We start from the raw sequence: 9525 nt of genomic DNA, 5'->3' as shown, positions 1-9525 counted from the left end.
ACATGCTCTTATTATACAAATAATTCAAAGAACATCACTAACACATATTCATATACAACCTTATAAAACCTCATTCTATTTCCAATGAATTCATACATGCAATCCAACAAAACAATAATAACAACATGCATTAATACATAAACACCATTATTCATATATGCCTTTATATTAAACCTAACATGTTTTTATCATTTTTCATGCATACCATAATTCATTGATACATAATATCATATACATCCTATCATGTTTCTAAAATCACCATTATTTCAAAACATACAAGAAAAACAACCATGATTGAATCTTCTACCCCTAGCCCGAAACACTCAAGATCCACCACAAAATATCACAAAATTTCTCATCTACCTTCACATAAAACCTAGCATGCATCTATCATCATTCTTGCATATTTTTACATAAATCAATGGTCTAAAATAATCATAGCAACATAAACATAAAATACAACCCTCATATAAATCTCATCAACACATATTCTCTCAAACATTCCCATGAGCCTTTTTAACAAAACATATTCTTTTCATGAGAAATAAAACCAAACATAACCACCTCATCACCAACCTACAATAACCAAACCATTAAACACCACCAAAATCAACATCAAGGATAGATTCATCAATCTAACATAGGTTAAGAAAAACCATTACCTCTCTTGATTGTTGAATCAAGAATACTCTTAGAAAGAAAAACCTTATCACCTGTAGGGGAATTTCGAACACCATACATCCAAAGAAAGAAACCACAAATTAATCTTAGATTATAGAAGAGGAGAAGACTCTAATTCAATATTCAAAACACCAATAGGTTAGAACTTACCTACGTTTTCGAAGCCCTCTTCTTCTTCTTCTTCTCCTTCTCTTTATTTTTCTTTTTCTCTTCTTCCTTCTCTCTAGAAAATGGCAACCCTTTCCTCCTCTCTCTAGCTCGTCACTCTCTCTCTCTCTCTCTCTATCCTCTCTCTAGGTCACGGCAAAATGGCCTCACTTCCTTCTTTTCCTTCCTTTTAATCTTAATTCCCTCATAAAGCCTCACCAAAATAAATGGTAAGTTCCCCAATCCACTCATCTAATTAAGGCTACAAATCCTTTACAATAGAGAGTATTTTAAATAATAAAAATGTCAAAATTCCCTTACCCATAATAGCTATCTTCTTCCAATTTAAATTTATTTACCTTAGAAAAATAATGGAAAAAAAAATCAATCCCTTTCCCACTACACTACACGTCCACCCTTCACTTACCCTATTTTTTTTTTTTAAATTAATCAATTATATCTAATATATGGAAATTATAAAATGTGTAGAAAATCGACACATGTGCATCATGTTACCATGCACTTGCACACACTAAATCACTAGGGTGCATCACTATCTACCATGCACCTTAGTGCATTCAACCAAATCTCACATAATCACATTTTAAAATAAAAATAAAAATATATCATTTAACAAGTAATTTCACAAAAATATTCTACAAACAATTCTAACAATTAAATAAAATAACAAACAATCAAATAAAACAAACAACAACTAATACAATAAACTACATTTAAACAAAACAATTTATCACACTTAACATTTAAATAAAATAAATCACAAAATTTTTAATAAACTAAAAAAATTTTTGGTGCACTACATTATACCCTCCTTAAAAGGAATTTCATCCTGAAATTCTTTCTTACCAAATAATTTAGGGTATCTTGCTTTCATGTCTTCCTCCAACTCCCATGTTGCTTCTCGTTCCATACTATTCTTCCACAGGACCTTAACTAGTGGAATCCTTTTGGAACTCAATTCCTTGATTCCTTTTTCAATAATGCGCTCAGGCTGTTCATCATAACTCAGGTCCTGCTTCAGCTGTAACGGCTCGTAACTCAACACATGAGAGGGGTCTGACACATACTTACGCAACATCGAGATGTGAAAGACGTTATGCGTTTCAGCTAATACTGGGGGCAGTGCCAAACAGTACGCAACTTGCCCTACTCTGTCCAATATCTCAAATGGACCAATATATCTAGGGCTTAACTTCCCTTTCTTTCCAAAACGCATCACACCTTTCATCGGCGAGACTTTCAAGAAAACAAACTCGCTCACTGAAAACTCGATGTCCCTTCTCTTGAGGTCAGCGTAGCTCTTTTGCCTACTCTGCGCAGTAAGCATCCTTTGGCGAATTTTCTCAATCGCCTCATCGACTTCCCTAACTGCTTCAGGACCTAAAATTTGTTTCTCCCCAACTTCATCCCAGTGGAAAGGAGATCTACACTTACGCCCATAAAGCATCTCATAGGGAGCCATCCCAATGGTAGACTGGTAACTGTTATTGTACGAGAACTCCATTAGAGGTAGATATCGGTTCCAAGACTCTGAAAATTCCAAAGCACAGCACCTCAACATGTCTTCTAAAATCTGAATGGTCCTCTCAAACTGGCCGTCAGTTTGAGGATGAAATGCAGTGATAAACTTTAGTCTTGACCCCATATCTCTCTGTAGCCCTTTCCAAAAGTTCGATGTGAAAACTAACCCTCGATCAGAAATTATCGACTTTGGCACCCCATGAAGTCTCACTATCTCACTAACATACAAGTCAGCATATTGATCTGCCGAGTATGTGGTCTTAACTGGCAGAAAATGGGCATACTTAGTGAGTCTATCTACTATCACCCACACTGAGTCGTGCTGCTTGGTAGTTCTAGGCAACCCTACCACAAAATCCATTGCGATATCCTCCCATTGCCATTCAAGAATGTAGAGCGGTTGAAGCAACCTTGCTGGCCTCTGGTGTTCCGCTTTGACTTGCTGGCATGTCAAATATCTAGCAACAAACTCAGCAATGTCCCTCTTCATCCCATGCTACCAATATAATGCCTTAAGGTCTTGGTACATTTTTGTAGACCCTGGGTGCAAGGAATAAGGCGTTGTGTGCGCTTCTTTCAAAATACTTTCCTTAATTTCAGCATTGTCAGGCACGCAAACCCTATCCTTGTATCTTAGCAATCAACCATTAGACATTGTGAAATCGCTACTGCCAACTTCTTGTACCAAAGCCTCTTGTTTCACTAAGGCTTCATCCAATTTCTGTCCTTCTCAAATTTGTTCTAATAGGGAGGACTGCAATGTGAGGTTTGCCAAACTTCCCGTCACAATTTCGATACCGGCATTTATGATCTCTTTCTGAAGAGGCATCTCTATTGCGCGTAGTGCTAAGGCGTTCCCATGTCCTCGCCTGCTCAAAGCATCATCAACTACGTTGGCCTTGCCTGGGTGGTATAGAATCTCGCAGTCGTAGTCCTTTACTAATTCCAACCACCTTTGCTGCCTCATGTTCAGTTCCTTTTGTGTGAAAAAGTATTTCAGACTTTTGTGGTCGGTGTATGTCTCACACTTGTCTCCATACAGGTGATGTCTCCTTATCTTTAGTGCGAACACTACTACTGCCAATTCAAGGTCATGAGTGGGATACCGTTGTTCATAATCCTTGAGTTGTCTATAAGCATAAGCTACTGCCTTACCATCTTGCATAAACACGCATCCCAAGCCATTCTTTGATGCATAACAGTACACCACAAACTTCCCGTCCTCAGTGGGAACACAAAGGATAGGCGCGGAAATCAGCTTATCCTTCATGGTCTGAAAAAACTCTCTTCACATTTTTCTATCCATGCAAACTTCTAATGTTTGCGGGTTAAGTTGGTCAATGGGGTGGCGATCTTCGAGAAACCCTCGACAAACTTCCTATAATAACCCGCCAACCCTAAGAAACTCCATACTTTTGAGGCATTCTTTGGCTGGGGCCAGTCTCTAATGGCCTCAATCTTCGATGGGTCTACTGCTATCCCATTCTTAGAAACTATGTGCCCTAAGAAACTTACCTGTTCCAGCCAAAACTCGCATTTAGAGAACTTGGCGTACAACTGATGTTCCCATAATCTGTTCAGAGTCAATCTCAAATGCTCCTCGTGCTCCTCCTTGGTCTTTGAGTAAATGAGGATATCATTAATGAACACTAATACAAACTTGTCCAAGAAATCCTTAAATACCTTATTCATCATGTCCATAAAGGCTGCTGGGGCGTTGGTGATTCCAAATGACATCACTAAGAATTCATAGTGCCCATAGCGAGTTCTGAAGGCCATTTTTGAAATGTATCCCTCTTTCACTTTCAACTGATGGTACCCGGATCGCAGATCAATCTTCGAGAATACTGAAGTCCCTTGTAGTTGATCAAAAAGGTCGTCTATCCTAGGCAAAGGATATTTATTCTTAATGGTGACCTTATTGAGCTCTCGGTAATCGATGCACATTCTCATACTCCCGTCCTTCTTCTTCACAAATAGGACTGGTGCTCCCCATGGAGAATGGCTAGGTCTTATGAACCCTTTATCCAACAACTCTTGTAGTTGGTTCTTAAGTTCCTTTAACTCTGTCGGCGCCATTCGATAGGGTGCTTTAGATATCGGTGCAGTTTCAGGTGCAAGTTCGATTACAAACTCGATTTCTCTGTCCGGGGGTAGTCCTGGTAATTCCTTGGGAAACACCTCCGGGAACTCACAAACAATGCTTACATTTTCTGGCTTTAGTTCTGACTCCTTGGACTTATCCACCACACTGGCAAGGAACGCCGAACATCCATGCTGCATCATATTCTGTGCTTCCAGTGCAGATATTATGGGTGTTCGAAAGCCTGCTACTTCGCCTCTAAAGGAGAAGACCTCTCCTTCATTTTGCCTGAACTCTACGGTCTTCTTTCGACAGTCTATCGTAGCCCCATGTTTGGATAACCAATCCATGCCGAGTATGACATCATAATCCGGTATATTCAGTTCTATGAGATCTGCTGGGCACTCCTGGCCCTCTACCGTTACAGGTGTTGATGGTAACCACTTATTTGATAACATCATATCTCCCGATGGCAACAATGTACTAAAGTTATGTTCAAACATCTTATAAGGTATATTCAGTCTATCAATCACATTCATGGAAAAATAAGAATGAGTCGCTCCAGAATCAATTAAGACTCTACACAATGTACCAGATATAGGGAGCTGACCTGTAACCACGGTGTTGCTATTGGCCGCTTCATTCTGGGTTAAGGCGAAGACTCTTGCTGGCACTAGATTGTTATTATTATTCTGTCCCGCCTTCCATTGTGGGCAATTCTTTCTCAAGTGTCCTGCCTTGCCGCACTTGAAGCATTTGTTGGTATTGGCCTGGCACTCTCCTAGGTGTCTCTTCGAGCATTTAGGACAGATAGGATGCTCGACTCGGTTGCCTTGTTGGTTCCCATAGTTTCGGTCATTGAAGCGGTTGTTGCGGTTACTATGGTTCTGGGAGTTGTGGTTGCTACTATTTGTGGCTGGAGGTCTAGGTCTTTTATCAACCCCACTATTCTGCCCTTCGTTAGCCTTTCTCTTGTTGCTCTCATGGAAGCTCTTGTTGCGGTGGTTCTCTCTTCTAGCGGCATTATCCTTCCATATCCGTTACTCCAATTATTCAGCTTCAAGAGCTCTATCCAGTACCTCTGAATAACTGACCACTTCAGCACTGGTCATCCTAACGTCCCTCGCGATCATCAGTATGAGTCCCCTTACAAACCTTTAGACTCGCAATGCATCAGTCGGCACCACTTCAGGGGAAAATTTGGCCAATCGATCGAATTTCTATGCATAGTCGGTGACTGAAAGATTCCCTTGTACCAGAGTTATAAATTCATCAACCTTAGTTGCTAGCATAGCTGGACTGTAATACTTCTTACTGAATGCCTGGACAAACTCCGCCCAAGTCATGATATTTGGATCACGGGTCTGTTTAGTCACGTCCCACCAAATCCGTGCATCCATTTTAAGTAGATAAACTGCGCAAGAAACCCTTTGGCGGTCATCTAACTCCATATGATCAAAAATATCCTTAACCGACCTTAACCAATCTTCTGCCACCATTGGATCAACTTTCCCTTCAAACTTCGGTGGGGCTTGTTTCTTGAAGTGTTCATATACTGGTTCGAACCCATAGGTTACTGGTAGTGGTGCAAGCGGTGGTACTGGCGACTGGGGTTGCGCCACTGATACTTGAGGCATCTAGTGTGTTTAGGATGTTTACGGTGCTTGTCTAGCTTGTGCTAGTTCCTTATCTCTTAGTCTCAACTGTTCTCTTAACCTTGCTACCTCTGCAGCCAAGTCCATAGATGGTGCTGCTGGAGCTGCAGGTTGAACAGATGGCATTTCAACGTCAGGGGTGGCCGTAGTTTCAGACCTTGTGGAGGCACCTTTTCCTTTGCCTCTTCCTCTTCCCTTTCCTCCTCTTCCTCTGGTTGACATGATGAAGCTCTAAGGCAATCAAAGGAAAATCATAAGGAAGACAATTGCATATTGGTTTGATAGATATTGCAAAATCATATATTCAAACCACATCATTTAGAGTTTGCAGCAAAATATCCATAGCATTCAAAACGTTTAAATTATTCCAAAATTAAACAATCCCAAAAACTGTTTAATTAACCAAAACATAAATCCTTTAAGGTCTTAGAAAATTATAATTATTCTATCTTATTTATTAGCACCCCCATGTGACGATTACGAAATGGACTCTAGTCCTCAACGGTGGACTCGTCCCCTGAATTATAGTAAAAGATATCCTCCAGAATGTGGAAATAGTCAGGCGCGCTTGCCATAATCTCCATCCTCGCGGTCAGACGCGGTATAGCTTGCAGTACTTCCTCAACTGCCGATTCTCCTTCCACGTCATGCACCGTCTCTAAACGCTCCTCTATTTCGCCATCATCCGTCTTTACTAATACCAGCTCCTGATAACTAAAGTCGTAACTTACTAGAAAGTCGCAAATCGTAAACTCCATGGTGCTAAACTCCATGTCATCTAGCACAACATCATTCCATGATTGATTTAACTGTTGAAGAGCCTCCGGGTACATCGACAAAGCTTCACTCATCACCCAAAATTGCTCTATGGGCCAAAGCAAGGCTCCCTTCTTATTCATTATTTCTTGGATACGATCGCAGACCTCCTTTGTCGTCTTTAAGACCACCATGCGCCAATCATAAGGGTCCTTGTCAAGCTCGACCCTTGGAATCGCGCGGATCTCCTTAAGCAATTGTTTCTTTGTCGCTCTCAACACAGGAGGCATTTCTACTACTGCAGTTACGAAACTATACAAAATTAAATAAAATGAAAACAAGTAATAAACAAATACTTACGACGCAGTGAGGTGAGATTTTCCGGTCTTTAGCATGTATGGGGAGGGTCCTTGGAAACATGGACGACCGTCTCTGATACCATTTGTAAAGAACGTCCTAAACTAGTACTTAATGAAACATTCACATTTCGTTGGTTTTTAGAGGAAAGCCACTTATTATAAAGGTTTCAGTAGGGTCTTGCTTAAAAACATGCAAGTTGAGCCCAATAGTTTTAAAAGAAAATATGAGTTTTTATGCAAAGTTCCAAAAAAAAAAAACCAATAATTTAAGTCCCACTGATAAGTTTAAAAAGTCTCATAAAACATAACACTATTAAAATGGCGTCTTTAAGTGATCGTTTTTTCGTCCATAGGATGCTCCACGCCATACACACCAGGACGATAGAACTACCCACATCACCACGTGTGCCATGGAGAAACTTATTTGCTACCTGGAAGGGAAAGTAAGGGGTGAGCTAAAAGCCCAGTAAGGAAGTACAAACAACAAGCAAGTAAGATACAACAATTTACAAACACTATCGTTCATCTTTATACATCATAGCATCATCGTAAAATTGGCATCAATATCATAAACGTACACATATTACCGCCATCATATCATAAATATCATAACAGAATCATAAACATCACCAAACATCATAACATAATCATAACCATAACCAGACATCATAACACATTCATACACAATTCCTTGTGAACATGACCCGCTAACTTGTCCATGCAACCCTTTGAGGTAAACAAGAGTCTCTGGTCCTTGAATAACCTTGGCGCGTCCGCCCATGGAGTTACGTCTTCATATCCTTAGTAACTCGGGTTACGTCTTCTTTATCCTTAGCAGCTCATTTTGATGTGTCACGTTTATCACGCTAACATCCATTCATATCATACAACATTCATACAAGCCAACATATCATCACATTATGGCATTCATAATTCATAACATTTCATTCACACAGCAGTCTTACCATTCATCATATAACATTCATAAATTCTATCTAACTTTCTTACCTCAGGTCCAAGCTAAGTAAAATCACAACTTCTCAACGAGCCTAAACCATAATCAAAACGACATTTCTTAGTTTCATATAGTTACTATTTTGCCCTTTCATACAACTCATGTGTGCATGGGCCATGCACACATAATAAGAGTTACACACAACATACAAATATACTTGGTGACACATAAGGTCATAAAAGAATAATGCTCATTTTACCTACTTTGCATGCATGATCTTTCTATAAAACTACATGGTTGTATAATAGACATAATTTTGGACGTAAAAGGGAATTTGCATGTAACATGCATACGTGGGAACGTTGCGTAATTGTGTCGTTGAAAAACGATAATTCTACACGTCTTACTTCTATCGTTTTAATTAATAGACTTGTAACATGCTTTGCTTACCATTATTTATTTTCTTAAAATTTCTAGGTTGATTAAATCTCTCAAGACATTATTTTTATTTTATAAAATAATTTTATTTAGCCATTAAGAAAATATAAAAGACCATTATTATTTTCAAGAAATAACAAAGACATTGGAAATTATTTTAAAAAGAAAAATACCTATGATTACCATGTTTCCTTAGAAAAATCAATTTAGTATTGATTAATTGTGTTACATAGATGATGTGAGAAAAATATATATTTTAAGTGTGGAAAAATATATTTTATTTGAATTATTTTAAGGCTTAGTTTTATGTAACATAAATTCATAAGTGACAATTAAATAATCATTTTAAACTAAACTTTCAGCCACCATTTAATTTATTTTAAAATCACAAATAAATTAAATTCAATATTTTCCTTAATCAAAATAAAGAAAATCATAACTATTAAAATATACACTCATACCATATTAAAAATACCATTTTTAATATTACCATAACTTAGGGTATTAATTTATTTCAAGTACTAATCAAATTCATTTTATTGAAACACACTTTACATTTTTTTTACAAAAATTTCAGCAATCATATTTATCATTAAAAATCACTATATTGAATTTAAAACCTCATATTTTTCTAAAAATATAATAAAAATTCTGCAGGATTTTATTTGAGTAAAAATATCATTTTATTGTGACTTAAAACACCCTTTTAATTCCATAAAATCAACATAGCATTAAGGACATTACTTATGTATGCAAATCACTATATCACCAAACTTATTACCCAATTATTCACAAAAATTAGCAAGCATAATTAATCATGAAATTCATCTTTTATCTCATGCCTTTCAAAAATTCCATACAAAATCATACATGTCCAATAAACACAATAAATCACAAATCATAACATGC

The sequence above is a fragment of the Humulus lupulus genome, chromosome 1 (assembly GCF_963169125.1).
Source record: "Humulus lupulus chromosome 1, drHumLupu1.1, whole genome shotgun sequence".
NCBI classification, from domain to species: domain Eukaryota; kingdom Viridiplantae; phylum Streptophyta; class Magnoliopsida; order Rosales; family Cannabaceae; genus Humulus; species Humulus lupulus.
This window is presented reverse-complemented; position numbering follows the sequence as displayed.